At 41.5% G+C, this 14377-nt stretch overlaps 1 protein-coding gene across 2 annotated transcripts in view; it reads right to left on the bottom strand.

The window, feature by feature from the left end:
• The window catches only part of ZNF609 (zinc finger protein 609), a 214254-nt gene extending 201876 nt beyond the window's left edge, over positions 1 to 12378 (bottom strand). For both annotated transcript variants that reach the window (XM_079769198.1, XM_079769199.1), the window contains exon 1: positions 12269 to 12378. The gene's annotated coding sequence lies outside the window, so the exon portion shown is untranslated. The remainder of the gene's footprint in view (positions 1 to 12268) is intronic.
• Positions 12379 to 14377: the final 1999 nt, after the last annotated feature.

The following is a 14377-nucleotide window of genomic DNA, read 5'->3' as shown; positions in this document are numbered from 1 at the left end:
TAGGTAGATACCCTGCCCTGCATCTCAGCGACATCAAACAGCATTCAATGTTACCAAGCTGAGAGCTTGATGTCTACGAGCTGCATTCTACATAACTCAAGGACAGAAATAGGATATTCTGTCTCTTGTATATAAGGTAGAAATTTTAGCTTGCAGTCAATTACCAAAACAGCAGTCTGGCCTAAGGGATTTCTGTTTCCTATTAGCTTCATGTAAGAAAAACAGAAAAGAGGTAACAGGAAAAATAATGAAGAAATTGAAGGGTGAGTAAAGGGCAAGCAAGAAAATTATAAGAAAATTTACAATACACAGGTCAGACAAGAGAGCATCTTAGACATAAGACATCTTCATCCTCTAGCTAATGAATTAGGTACTGGGAGAGGAAGTAAAAAAAATACCACAAACTTGAAAATTCATTTTTTAAGCTGAGAGCAGAGTGCACATTCCTTGAAATCTTTTTTTTTAATTTAATATATTTTATTGATTTTTTACAGAGAGGAAGAGAGAGGGATAGAGAGTTAGAAACATCAATGAGAGAGAAACATCGATCAGCCGCCTCCTACACACCCCCTACTGGGGATGTGCCCGCAACCAAGGTACATGCCCTTGACCGGAATCGAACCTGGGACCCTTGAGTCCCCAGGCCGACGCTCTATCCACTGAGCCAAACCGGTTTTGGCTTGAAATCTTTTTTTTTTTTAATGTTTTATTGATTTTTTTAGAGAGAGAGGAAAGGAGAGGGAGAGAAGAAACATGGATCAGCAGCCTCCTTCATGCCCCCTACTGGGTATCAGGCCTGCAACCTGGGCTTAGGTTCATAGGTTGACGCTCAACCACTGAGCCACTACTGACCAGGCCTTGAAATCCTATTTTTAAAGAGCTACCCAGACACAGTTGTTGAGGCCTAATTAAAAAGAGGTAAAGTCACAATACTGGGCTTTCCCCATTGAGGAAGAGAAAACCCAGAGGCCAAACTTACCCATTACTCTATGGACCCAAGGCCCAGGCAACAGAAGAGTAAATCGCACCCCTCAGGGAACTAGTTCAAGGCTTCCAGTTTCACCCCTGTTGTCTTCCAGACAAGACTGACTGCAATTTTCACCATGATAAACTTCCAGAAATGCCAGCCAGAGGAGCACCAAGAAGAGAAGAACATAACAAGTAGCTATTTCCCCCCTCAATGTCAGCTGGACTCTTTGGAACAATTGCAGACACTGCCTCTTTTTCTCTGTTGAGCAGGAAGAGCACTCAGCAACCTCAGGTAAGTGCCTAACAACCCTTTAACACATCAGCACCACATTTCTCAGATGCTTACTCTGACCATCTTATTTAAAGCTGTAAACTCCCTACCTTCCCTACCTATCCCTCCTTCACACTCCTAATCCCCCTACTCTGCTCTATTTTACTCACCTAATTTATCACCTTTTAAATGTTATATAATCATTTATTATGCTTATTTCTGTTTCCGTGACCCATGAGGTTGGAACTTTTTTGTCTATGTTGTTCACTGACAGATGTTAAGCAGCCAGAACAGGACCTCACACATAGTTGGAACCCAATAAATATTTATGACATAAATAAGAAAAACTAAAAACACCTCCCAGAGGTCAATAATACCCAGAGATCCAACAATGGCTATATCCCTCTAACAGAACCAGCCTGGTTCCTGTGACTGACCTACATTGTTTCTACCAGCCATATACCAACTACCTGCCTCCCTCCCCCAAGTCTTCAATCAGCTTGGTTATATGAAACCACTGTACTGATACAGGCAGTAAAGGCCTCAAATGCTTGTTCTTGAGTCTGAAGAATTTCTAAAGGTTTTCATAGTCTACCTTGTTCCTAGGTTATTCAATTTGGGATAAAATTTAGCATAAAAGAAGGCCTGAAAAAAAAATCACAAGAAATTTCTGTTTTCAAATATTAAATTCAAATTCAATTCAGTAAGCATCAATTAAACAAAGTTATATTCAAAAAACTGGGCTAGAAGCTATGAGAACAGAAGAGACACAGGTCGGTATGGCTCAGTGGATAGAGTGTCGGCCTGCAGACTGAAGAGTACCGGGTTTGATTCCAGCCAAGGGCACATGCTGGGTTTCGGGCTTGATCCCCAGTTGGGGGTGTGCAGGAGACAGCCGACCGATGATTCTCTCTCATCATTGATGTTTCTATCTTTCTCTCCCTTCCTCTCTGAAATCAAAATTTTACTTCATCATCATGTCACCTAAAGGTGTTAAATATATTTAAAAAAAATAAAGCAAGAGATACAGAGAAAGTTAATCAATTCTGGAGACAGATGGGTGGGAAGAAGATGGTTAAGAAAGGCTTCAGGAAGGAGATAGGGTTTCCTTGTTACATACTCTTCTAGAACTAAATTCTTTCCTTTCAGAGCACTGTTCATAATCATACATTTACTAGGTATACCGGTTAATAATGCAGATTTTTTTCAATAAATGGAGTTATACATATGTTGATATATATGCTATTTGATATGTATGCTATTTTGTTTAATTGTTGTATTCAAAACTTCATATGTCAAATTTACTGAAGGTGTTAACATCATAGATATTTTTACACTTAAAAATGTCCAATTTCGTGCCAAAAAAAGAGCATTTGCGGGAAGTTTTAATTTATTTATTTTGAAGAAAAGTGCTGCTGAATACTTCACGAAGCTTATGGTGAACATGCTCCATCTCAAGATACTTGTGAACGCTGGTTTAAACTCTTTAAAAATGATGATTTCGATGTGAAAGACAAAGAACGTCCAGGTCAACCGAAAAAGTTTGAAGACCAACAATTACAAGCATTATTGGATGAAGATGCGTGTCAAACTAAAAAACAACTTGCAGAAAGACTAAATGTTGCTCAGCAAACAATTTCCGATTGTTTACAAGCAATGGGAAGAAATTTAAAGGAAGGAAAATGGGTGCCACATCAACTGAAAGAAAGACAAATGGAAAACCTAAAAGTCATCAGTAAAATGTTGCTTCAATGGCACGAAAGAAAGTCTTTTTTGCATTGAATTGTGACTGGCGATGAAAAGTGGATTTATTTTGAGAATCCCAAATGCACAAAATCACGGTCAACCATCAACATCGACTGCAAGGCCAAATCACTTCGGAAAGAAGACAATGCTCTGCGTTTGGTGGAATCAGGAGGGTGTGGTGTATTATGAGCTTCTAAAACCAGGTGAAACCGTTAATACTGATCGTTACCGACAACAAATAATCAATTTGAACCACGCTTTGATTGTGAAACGACCAGAATGTGCCAGAAGACATGGCAAAGTAATTTTACTTCATGATGACACACCATCACACTTCAAAACCAGTTAAAGGCATGTTAAAAGATCTTGCCTGGGAAGTATTAGCCCACCTGCTGTATTCACCAGACCTTGCTCCTTCAGATTACCACTTGTTTCGATCAATGGCACACACACTTTCTGAGCAGCACTTCAAAACATACAAAGAAGTGGAAAATTGGGTCTCTGAATGGTTTGCCTCAAAACAAGAAAAGTTCTATTGGGAGAGTATCTACAAATTACCTGAAAGATGGGGAAATGTGTAGCTAGCGATGGACATTACTTTGAATAAAGCACTTTTGGTGTTTCTCTTGAAATTATCGTGTTTTCTTTGATTACAAAATCCGCATTATTAACCGATACACCTAGTATTAGTTGACTGTTGATCTCCCCCACTAGACTTAGTCCTGAAAGGACAGCGACCATGGCTGGCCTGGTATATAAATGCTCAATAAATATTAGTTATTCAAAATGAATAAAAATTATAGTAATATTACAACAGTCTATAATATGGAATATAGAAAGAGGCATTAACCATGAGGTTATTACAGATGAAGACCTAAACTAGGTGAGCCAAAGGAAAAAGTGGCACGATATCCAGAATAATCCAAATGTAATGAATGAATGAATAGGTGGTAAGGCACAAAAAGAACCAAATATGAATCCAAAGTTTTGTGCCATGGCAACTGGAAGAAGCTGTAATGCTTAGGGAAGAAAAGGGAAGGCAAGTTTCAGAAATGATGTACTGGAGGTGCCATTGAAAACAAATGCCAAGTAGAAAAAAAATTCCTCCTTTCCTGTATACCTTCCAGATTCATATATCCCATAAGCTCCAGAATTCCAATTTATCTTCCTATAGTTCTATTTCTGATATCATTCTTTAAGACTCTGCTCTAGAAGCATCAGTTACAGAACAAAGTGCTGAGTTTCACACCAAACCTCAGAATTTGTCATAAAGTTTACAAGGTGCATTCTTGAACATCCACTTATGTTCATGTGAATAAAAGTTTATCCCAACCTAACACAAAGGACTTCACCTAGCAATGTTGTTAAGAATATTCCTGGTAACATACCCAAAGCCCTGGCTGTACTCCGTACATAGAATAGAGCAGACACTGCTGCCTTTCTCTAATACTGAACTATGGCCTAAGAAACTACAGTACCAGCATGCAATGCTATACCAGCAAGTAATGTGGCCTGTCAGGATCTGGATTTCATTCATAGTGTGGTTTGATCTCCCAAGGTTGCATGGTACCTATTCTGGCCACTTTCTAATTCAATACCCTATGCTTCACCTACCACCTTTTTTTAAAAGCCCACCTACAAAAAATACTTATATTTCTAATATATCTTTGTAAAATCTCACATTCAAGTGGAGCACTTCCCAATAATCTTTAGATTACCTGAAAATTAATAATGTGCTACAGATGGCTGGGAATAAAGCAAAGTACTCCCAGGACTTTTTGCAAGTCCAACACAAATAGTTCTGCCCACCAAATGTTTCTATTACAGACTGATGAATGTTTTAAGTACAAATTTAAAAACAGTGAATGCTTCTTCCAATGTTCAAAGGTAGATTAAATATATGATTGTGCTATATTAACAAACAAGCAAAAAGACTAAAAATACTGTCATCATCCTCTTAACATTCAATAAATACCTGCTATTAGAAGTCCCAAGTCTAAGAATTATCTGGGAACTGTTGATAAAAAGCCTAACTTGGAAAAAAAAAAATCCTAACTTGGGGAATTAACTTGCTTATGTGATCTTATCCCTTTAAACTGCTTGAAAACAAAGATTTCCTAACATACTGTCAGCTTTAAAGTTCCTACAGTCACTCACCAGCTTTCAATCCCTCTGTTCCTTTTGGAGATTTCCCTTGTTAGTCAGACCACCAAATGTCACCCATTTAGGATTTACAGCATTAGTAATAACAACTTTATTTTCTAAACAAAACACAGTGAACAACTCATATTCAATCTCAGTAAGTTAATTCAAAGCAGGTTTTCCACGGACTGGTCAAAAATGGAAAAATACCCAATCCATCTCCACAATCAGTCCCATTTAGTTAAAAATTTTGATGAGCCCTAACCTTAGGTTTGGCTCAGTGGATAGAGCGCCAGCCTGCAGACTTCAGGGTCCCAGGTTCGATTCCAGTCAAGGGTATGTACCTTGGTTGCGGGCACATCCCCAGTGGGGGGTGTGCAAGAGGCAGCTAATTGATGTTTCTCTCTCATCAATGTTTCTAGCTCTCTCTCCCTCTCCCTTCCTCTCTGTAAATAATCAATAAAAATATATATATTAAAAAAATTTTTTTTGATGAGATTTAAGATCTTAGATTTCTGACTGAATACACAAAATTACTTATTGATATCTGGCAAACCCTTCAAGGTATGATTTCCTTCTCATAAGCTGAGGTTCTTTTCTGTAGCTTTATGATACCCATTCTCATGGCTTGAACAGACTAGAAAAAGATATACTTGATAAGCTGGTGAACCTGCAGAATGAGGATACAAGACCCTTCAAAAGAAGATGGCCTAGTTAAAAAAAAAAAAAAAAAAGCATAGCATAAGCCTTATAAATATACCAAAGAGGAGTGAAAGTCAAGCCCCAGAGAACTAAGCTGCACCCATTAGCCCTTCTGAATACTGACTATATTTTTGATACAGTAATTATAAATTGCTCACTCCTGTCACTTCCCAGTGGAAAACCCACTTTCATCACAACCTAGATATCATAAAATTCTACAGTTAAATGGAACCTTAAGAGATGATCTTGTCTAATCTGCTAATTTGACAGATAAGGAAAGAGCAAAGAGAGCTGTGACTAGCACAAGGTCACACAGCTAGTTAGAGGCATAGTAGTGATAAGAACTTGGGTTTTGTTTTATGACTCCCAATTCTACGAAAAGCAAACACATAACACTATTAAATCAGACAATAACTTAATTGTAACTGTAATTAAGCCACACAAAAATAAAATTTTCCCACATAAAGAGAACAAAGGGTTAGAACAGGGAGTGCCTCAAATTAAACAGAAAGCAGCATTTGTTCATACAGTACAGGAGTTTCTTAAGGGCACAACCGTGCACTTATTTTCTAAGCCATTACCATCTTCAAGGATGTGCATCCTGTGCTTCCATCAGCAACTTCTTGTGGCAAAGGTTTGAAAAGTGGTAACTTCTGGCAAACTGATGGATGGTACAAAAGGAACAAATGTGGTACCAACAATAAAGAAGAAAGGACTGAAGGTGAAGGGGTGGAAATATTGCTGGGAACAAGGAATCCTGAAAATGGGATAAGAATAAAAATCCAAGAGAGTCTGGTCATTGGCCAGACACTAATGACCAGAGAGCACAATAAAAAGAAGGCAGTTTCAGAGTTTGCCTGGCATCAGACAGCTCTCACCTACAAAAGGAAAAAAGAAAAAATTCTCACAGAGACAAGAGAAAGATCGTAGGTTTGCTCCTGAGTGATGGACTATATATGACCTAATAGGTATTTGCCATCTCTTATTTCTGGGACTCTGATCCAAGAACAAACAGCAAGAGAACCATGAAAAATCAGCCCTGTTGGATCCGGAGTTCTGCCTTGACAAGATATAAAGCTCATTCATAGATCTGACGGTGCTCATGAGACTGCAGTTCAACTCCTGCTGCTAGAGCAAGGGGAGGGAGACGGAAGATAGAAAGGGGTGAGTGGGAAGGAGGTGGAAGATCTGGGTTGTGACTATAATAGCTACAGTAATTAGAGTGTTTCCAAGCTGCCAGAGAAGTCTTCAGAGCAGAGAACTAGGATGGGAGATGGAGGAGGGAAAAAAGCATGAGAAAGCAAACTGCTGAGAATGCTAGGAAAGTATATGGTACTCTGTGAACTGTTTAAAACAAACAACTGTGATGGCTTTATATGGGAAAATCAAGAAGTTTATATTTTTCTTCAGAAGTGAATACTATTCAAATAATTGCTAGGCTCCCACTTAAAGCTAGGTTACAAACCAGGTTTAAGCAGATTCTTGCAAAATATTCCTGTCTCTGCATTGGTCCATTGGCCCCTGGCCTCAGAGGCACACCGTTTGCCTCTCTTCCCCTAAATCAGTGGTTCTCAACCTTTCTAATGCCGCGAACCTTTAATACAGTTCCTCATGTTGTGGTGACCCCCAACCATAAAATTATTTTCGTTGCTACTTCATAACTGTAATTTTGCTACTGTTATGAATCGTAATGTAAATATCTGTTTTCCGATGGTCTTAGGCGACCCTGCTAGTGGTTCTCAACCTAAATCAATCTACCTACATACTTAAATCTGTCTCTCTCTCTCTGACATACAGGTAAAGAGACTTCACGCCACTTGGAAAAGAAATTTCTAAATTCTAAAAAAAAAAAATTCTAAAACAGCTAATATCACGTATTTCTTTGAAACAACTGTTAATTAATACCCCATGAATTCATTACATTGTGTGCATGTGTGTGTGTCTCAATAGAAGAAGCACACAGCCTGTCAGTCTAATACAGAAAATGACTAGAAGGCAAATAAATAAATAAATAAATCAGAAAATAAACACCAAGTTACTTGCTTATAAAATTTAGGTTCTATGGCACTTCCTATCACAGTGGCATGATTATGTAAAAGAAAACCATATTAACAGAAGATGATAACTTTCAAGAAAAATCTGGGAATTTGCAGAAAACCTCAAAAAAGAAAGTCTTTATTCAAGATATTAAAAATTCTGTACTTGTTTTAAAGATAAATATTTAGTTGAGATGGTTCCTTAACATGATTTGGCCCTCTGGTGATTATTTGATTCTAACAAATGATGTTAATCTCAATGCCAGAGAAGAGTTATAAAGGTGCTGGGAGAAATGAAAAATGGAACAAAACAAACTGAAGAGATGTAAATTTCATGTGGAGAACTATATTCATAAAATAAAAACACATGCAAATTTATTGAGTAAGGCATGTCAGATAGACCTAACACAAAAATTCAATTACATCCTTTGCCTAAAACCTGCTGGGTTATCCTCCCAGTGGGGTTAAATCTTTTTCACCATGTTAAAACCAAAGAATTTTCTCCTTCCCATTTCCCTCTAATAAACAAGTACTAGAAACACTGAATTGCCACTATTTCTTTCCCATTCATAGGGCATAAAGCCAGAACTCACAGAAATACAATAGGGCTGTCTAGGACCATGTCTAAGGCAAGCTACTCAGTAGTCTAAAAGAAACAGAAAAAGAATTTGTTTTTTTCTATTCCATTATCATCTCACTAACAAATCAGTACCAGGCATTAAGAAATGTGAAACAAAGAGCAATTTCACACATATGAACTGAACCTAAACCACGGAAGACCAAGTATTTTCTTGTCACTGTGACATGTGATTCTTTAGCCACCTGCTCAATAATCCCTCTTCAGCTGCACAGCTGCTGCCAATTCCACATGCCCAGCTAGGCAGGTGCTTTGGTGAATTACCTGTTCCCTAGTGAAAAGAGTCCTTCACTGATACTTAGTGGACCCAGAACCTGCCAATCAGCATCACTATCTTCATTTTGCCTGTCACAGCCAACTTTTATGAGAGAGATCATAAAGGCATATTTAGTACATAATGTGATTTTTATATTTTGTGGGGTTTTGTTGTTGTTGTTGTTTTTTAAAGAAAATGAATTTTTAAAAATCAAATAGAAGTGAGAATTCAACTGCTGGGGAAAAAAGCCTTGCCACACAACATAAGGCTGCCTTATCTCAGAGTGACCCCATCTGTCTGGCAGTATTTCCATCCATGATATTTTCCACAAGGGAAATACAATTGCTTTGCTACCTCTGGAGATGGAGAAAGTGGCGGTAGAAGGTGCTATGGTACCTGACAGTAATAAGAGAGAGCAGAGCAAGAACTTCTGGAAACCATATATCAATTCTGTACTTAAGTCTCCATGGCTGAGCCCAGGCAGTGGAGTTCCCAGGCAAATAAATAAGGAGTGGCACTTGCACTTGACAGAGCAATCAGTAAACCCCTCAACAAATTATCCTATTCCAGCCATTTAGTTGCTCTATGCTAATTGCAATATAATTACTACCAGTAGCCAAAATTATGCTTCCATATCCTCAAAAAAAAAAAAAAAAGCACAAATCTGTCCAGCTACCCAGACCTCTCACAAGGAAGCATTATCTTTTCTTAAAAATATATATATGTGTATATATATGTATACACACACACACACACACACACGTTTCAAAAAGGAAGGGAGAGGGAGAGACATAGAATCATCAATGATGAGAGAAAATCATTGATCACTGATCAGCTGCCTCCTGCATGCCCCCTAATGGGAATCGAGCCCACAACCCAAGCATATGCCCTGACTGGGGGAATCAAACCTCCTGGTTCATAGGTTGATGCTCACTGAGTGACACCAGCCAGGCACAAGGAAACATTTTCTGCCAAGATGCTGGGGGTGGGGAAGACCCGAAGTACTCTCTGAAGGATGGTCACAATCAGAAGACTCATGAGACTCCTCATGGCAAGGGCCCAAATTTGAAAGCACTATACCTAATCAAGGCAAATTAATCTGGGGCTTCTGCCTTCAGTGTCACCTGACAGGATTCAGAAATGAATGCCAACAGCCCAAGAGCAAAAAGCTTTGGACTCTATTTAGCTGAGACTTCACTCAGAGACCAAGGACATATATTAGTTGAAAACAGCCTAAAGACAGACAACACCTCTGGTAAAGACCTTAAGACAGTTCTGTCATCAGGAAATACAAAGGTCAAAACAACTTCTTCCTAACAAAGCCCAACACCTAAGTGGCAAGCCATCATTTTAAGACTATTTGAAATAAAGGAATGAGGGAAGCAGCATAGATTCAGCACCTCAGAAAGGCCTTTACCAAAACCAAAGGCTAAAGTTTCTATTTATATGAAATGGTTGGCTATTGTGTACAGTGTATTGTATACAACTGTTTTCTCAAAATGAGTTTGATTTCTAATCTCTTTTTAAACAAAAGTTTTCTTCAATGTCCTAAATGAAAACCCAAATTTTAGCCCCAAATATTATTTTTACCTAATAGTACTAGTTGGACACTTCTATGAGATATATACGAGGATAGGGTTCCTTCTAGCTTATTCTCATCCTTCCCTCATTAATAACCCCCACGCTCTCAAATGTGGGTGTTGTTTTTTTAATGTTCATCTCTTTGCACAGTTCTCCCTAATAAAGAAGCAGTTATGGACTTTCTACACAATAAGCAAGTCACCCTTTTCATCAGAATTAAAATGAACACAGGCCTTGTTTCCACAGGCCTTGACCAGATAGGCAAATCCTGTGGCTTTTTGTTGTGCAATTACTATTGACCAGGAAGTCACCATTAAAAAGGTACTGGGTCCTTGTCTCCCTATATTAACACTACACAGGTTTTTAGTTGTATTCCTAAACAAACACACACAAAAAATCACTGTATGAGTGCCTCATCTCTATAAAAAGAATTAAATATGATGGTTCAAACAAGAGTAGAAACCTCCCCTTGGAGGTCTGACATAAACATCAGGGTCGAGTCTCCCAGACACTATTCCTTCACAACTTAGTACAGGCTAGCTAAAGAAGCAGGCACAACATGGCTGGCATCCCCTATTCTTCTGAAAAATGTGTGCCAATGAGCTCTGCATTGTTCCTCACTCAAAAAGAAGAGCCTTTCTGTCTGGCCTCCTCCAATGGCAAGCCCCAGTCTGGAAGAGGAAGAAAATGGCACTGAGGAGCCTGGGAGATGGAGCATATCCAAAGCTCTCAGACAAGACTTGAACCTATGACCTTCACTGTGTACACAATAGGCGGGTGAGAGGGACCGGTTTATCTCTGCAGCAGCAGTTCTCAGCCCTGGGGTAGCACTCCCGATAAAATGACACGACTATTGTGTGTGGCAGCAGAACAGTCATCTCTCCTCACAACAGTCTACACCAGCACTCCCTCCCCCAAGACAAAGCAGCAGGGGTGAAATTAACTCAAGGCTGCGGAGCAAAGCCTAAGACAGAAAAGAGAGGCCTGTGGGGGACTGGGGACTCTAACTCAACCCCTGGGGCTCTGGACACATGGCTGGAAACAGACAGGCTTTCTCCCCCATCTTTCCCACTTTCATTTAGGCAGGAAGCTGTTTCTTCGAGAATTCAATCATCTGTGATTTGTTCAGAAATATTCCCCCTGAAGGGCTCTGATCTCTCCACCCTGTGTGAGCCTAATTCCTAGAAGCTGAAATGACTGTTTGCTGCTGCCTGTTTCACAAACACACATTAATTGGTCAGATGTGTCTCCTCCTCCTCAACCCCAGAGGGAGGAAGGAGAATCTGAGCAAAGCACAGAGATGATCCAACCGTAATTACACATAAAGGGAAAAGAGGGCAGCACGGGTTTTCCAAGCAGGACAGGGTCACAAACCCTCCGGGGGGTGGGGGGGTGCAAAGAGCAGTTAAGGGCCAGGCCCAGGAATCCCTCCATCTTGAAGAAAAGGACAGGGGTAAATATGACCTGAGGACTAGAAGGATCACACACCCACAACCTACTTACTGCACACTCCCAGCCACCTTGTTCACCCCCTCCTGGGCCACGCACATGTCCAGCTCCCAACCCTTCGCTCTGAACCCCTAACTCCCGGACTAGCCCCCGTCGTCTTGGGCCCCTTAAGATAATTAGACTGGCCGCAAACTCTCTGGCCTGTCCCTACAACCTGGCTAGACCCTAATCCCCTCTCGGGCACCCCTACCCTCACCCTGAATCGGCCCGGCCATGCTTTGAACTTCACCCCGCGCCCCTCGACGCCCCCTCCCCCACCCACGCAACGACCCCCCCCTCCCCTCCATACACACCTTCCCCTCGTTCGGCCCCGACCCCCAACCCCCACTTCCTCCGTCAGGCGTCGCTACCCCCGGCTCCCCTCAGCGCCGCCGCCTCTCCTCCCCCAGCCCCGGCTTCACACAAAGCTCCGGACTCACCGCGCGGCCGGTCCCGGGAGCCGCCACCTCCGCTGGCCCGGGGCCCCGGGCCGTAGAGCCGCCGCTGCTACGGGGCCCAGGCCGCCATCCGTTCCCGCGGCCCCTCCCCCCCACCCCACCCCGCCTCCGCTTCGGCTCTCCGCCCCTTCCCCGCGCCGCTCCGCCCCGCCCGGCCGGTGCCGCTGTGTCCGGGCCGCGGGTCCCTCAGCCACCGCCACCGCCGCTGCCGCCGCGATCCGGGACAACCAGGGCCGCCTGGAAGGTACGGACACTGGATCACCGGGCCCTCGGATCCGGATTCCGGGCTGGTGTGGAGACTGGAGCGGGAGAGCGCAGGGGAAACCCGGAACCTGGATGGAGAAGCCAAATCCTGGGTCTCGGAATGCACGGTCACAAGGAGCCAGGATTAGAGTCTGCTCTGGGAATGCTGGAAAACCCGGCGAGCCGGTTAAAACAGAGATAAACTCGAAGAAACCTGGATTTAGAAGCTCGAACCTAACGCTCTCTCCTCGTGGAAAGAACTCTCGCCAGACCAGACTTCCTCGCAGAGAGGTCTCTGGGGGAGTATCAAAAACTTACAGAAGGCACCAGTTCTATAGGTGTCCTTCAACTGTGGAGAAAGGGGTCTGAATGTGAACATCCACAAAGCACAGAGGAGCAAGCAAAGCTCATGATGGTTTCATCTATTTTATCCCTTGGTTCAGCAAAATATCAACCCTCTACTTTTTTCTTTGTTCTCCAGTTTCCTTTTTTCAGATTACCATTTGTTTTCCTCTTCAAAGTACCCATTTCTAGTCCTTCTAATATCCCTTCTCACCTCACCATCCTGTCATCAAACCTAACTACTTTTTATTATGTTAGTCTTATTCTGCCCTCCAAACCAATATCCTATGTAACTTTTATCTTTCCTTATTTACCTGCCATTCATCTCTGATAGCCCAGCACATTATCTAGTACACAGTAGGCATTCAGTGCATGTTTTTTTTAAATATGTATTTCATTGATTTCAGAGAGTAAGGGAGAGGGAGAAATAGAAACATCAACACTGAGAGAGAATCATCAATCAGCTGCCTCCTCCATGCCCCTTACCAGGGTCTGAGCCCACAACCTGGGCATGTGCTCTGACAGGGAACCAAACCATAGAGCCACTCCTGTTTGTTTAAAGAACACCCCCACTCACCACTCACTTGTAAAACATACTCTTCAGGACTTCCTTTCCTAAAACTTCTACCTCCTTCCATAGCAAACAGAAATGTATCTGAATTCTCAAGGCTCCCCACATTTTAGCCCCTATTACATTCCTCCTGTGTCCCTGACCATCTTAGTCAACTGCAATTTCTTTTCTTTGCTTATCCTGAGGTACCTCCAACAGTGCCACTCAAGATAGTATGTGACTTGAGGATAGAGCCAGGTCATAAAATACCTTTACTCTCCACCTCTACACAAAAAGTGTGTATATGGGGGGGAGGGGGGGGGCAGGGGATTTGCTAAAGATAGATACTAAGGCTGTCTGGCCTATGAAGATAATCTCCCTTTGGTCCACCAATATTCAACTTGTTTAGGACAGTATAAGGACAGAATTGATCTCAGGTGACAGCAAACTTCCAATCTGTACTAAGTGATATATTACAAGTGAGAATTCAGCTCCTTAGCAGGAAGAGAAAGAATAGAGTTTAGTATTTTAGACTTAAGTGTGAAAATGTTTAGACTTAATTATGGATTAATAATTAAGTAATCATCTCCTACTGAAGAACATGACCTACTGGAAACTGAGCTGCAAAAATAGGAAACAAAGGAAAAACATTGCTACTTTGAACCCCAATTTTTAGCTAGAGAAAGTTCTCAGGTCTGGAAGAACTACTAAAAATTGTCAAGTGATTGATTCCTGTACAGTAAAAAGAATATTAAATTTTAACTTCCTGTTCCTCTAGACCAGTGGTCGGCAAACCACGGCTCGCGAGCCACATGTGGCTCTTTGGCCCCTTGAGTGTTCTAACGCCACTTCTTCAAAATAGACTCGCCCAGGCCGAAAACTGACTTCTGCGCATGGGCCATGAAGTTTCAATCGCACTGTATGTGCGTGCTCGCATGTGGTATTTTGTGGAAGAG

This window comes from Cnephaeus nilssonii (assembly GCF_951640355.1).
Source record: "Cnephaeus nilssonii genome assembly, chromosome: 4".
In the NCBI taxonomy this organism is placed as follows: Eukaryota; Metazoa; Chordata; class Mammalia; order Chiroptera; family Vespertilionidae; genus Cnephaeus; species Cnephaeus nilssonii.
This window is presented reverse-complemented; position numbering and strand designations above follow the sequence as displayed.